The following is a 1,274-nucleotide window of genomic DNA, read 5'->3' as shown; positions in this document are numbered from 1 at the left end:
TTGAGTTTTGTGCATGGTGATAGATATGGGTCTATTTTCATTCTTCTACAGGTTGACATCCAATTGTGCCAGCACCATTTGTTGAAGATGCTTTCTTTCTTCCATTGCATACTTTTAGCTCCTTTATCGAAAATCAGTTGTTCATAGGTTTGTGGGTTAAAATCCGGGTCTTCTATACGATTCCATTCGTCGACTTCTCTGTTTTTATGCCAGTACCACGCTGTTTTCATTACTGTAGCTCTGTAATAGAGTTTGAAGTCAGGGATGGTAATGTCTCCAGAAGTTCCTTTATTGTATAAGATTGTTTTGGCTATCCTGGGTTTTTTGTTTCTCCATATAAAGTTGATTATTGTCCTTTCAAGATCTGTGAAGAATTTTGATGGGATTTTAATGGGGATTGCATTGAATCTATAAATTGCCCTTGGTAGAATTGCCATTTTTACTATGTTGATTCTCCCAATCCAAGAGCAAGGGAGATCCTTCCATTTTCTGGTATCCTTTTCAATTTCTTTCTTCAATGCCTTAAAGTTTTTGTCAAATAGATCTTTCACTTCCTTGGTTAGAGTTACCCCAAGATATTTTATGCTGTTTGTGGCTATCGTGAAAGGTGATGATTCTCTTATTTCTCTCTCTGCTTCCAGATCCTTTGTGTATAAGAGGGCGACTGATTTTTTGGAGTTGATCTTGTATCCTGCCACGTTACTAAAGGCGTTTATCAGCTGTAGGAGTTCTTTGGAGGAGTTTTTGGGGTCGCTCATGTACACTATCATATCATCTGCAAATAATGCAAGTTTAACTTCTTCCTTTCCAATTTGAATCCCCTTTATCCCCTTATGTTGTCTTATTGCTATTGCTAAAACTTCGAGAACTATATTGAAGAGGTATGGAGAGAGTGGACAGCCTTGGCGTGTTCCTGATTTTAGTGGGATGGCTTTAAGTTTCTCTCCATTTAGTTTGATATTAGCTGTCGGCTTGCTGTATATAGCTTTAATTATATTTAGGTATGACCCTTGTATCCCTAATCTCTCCAAGACTTTTATCATAAAGGGATGTTGAATTTTGTCAAATGCTTTTTCAGCATCTAATGAAACGATCATATGGTTTTTTTTCTTTCAGTTTATTTATATGATGGATTACATTGATAGATTTGCGTATGTTAAACCAGCCCTGCATCTCTGGTATGAAGCCTACTTGATCATAATTGATAATTTTTCTAATGTGTTCTTGGATTCGGTTTGCCAGAATTTTGTTGAGGATTTTTGCGTCGATGTTCA

The sequence above is a fragment of the Chionomys nivalis genome, chromosome 4, assembly GCF_950005125.1.
Source record: "Chionomys nivalis chromosome 4, mChiNiv1.1, whole genome shotgun sequence".
Taxonomy (NCBI): domain Eukaryota; kingdom Metazoa; phylum Chordata; class Mammalia; order Rodentia; family Cricetidae; genus Chionomys; species Chionomys nivalis.
Note: the sequence above shows the minus strand (reverse complement) of the source record.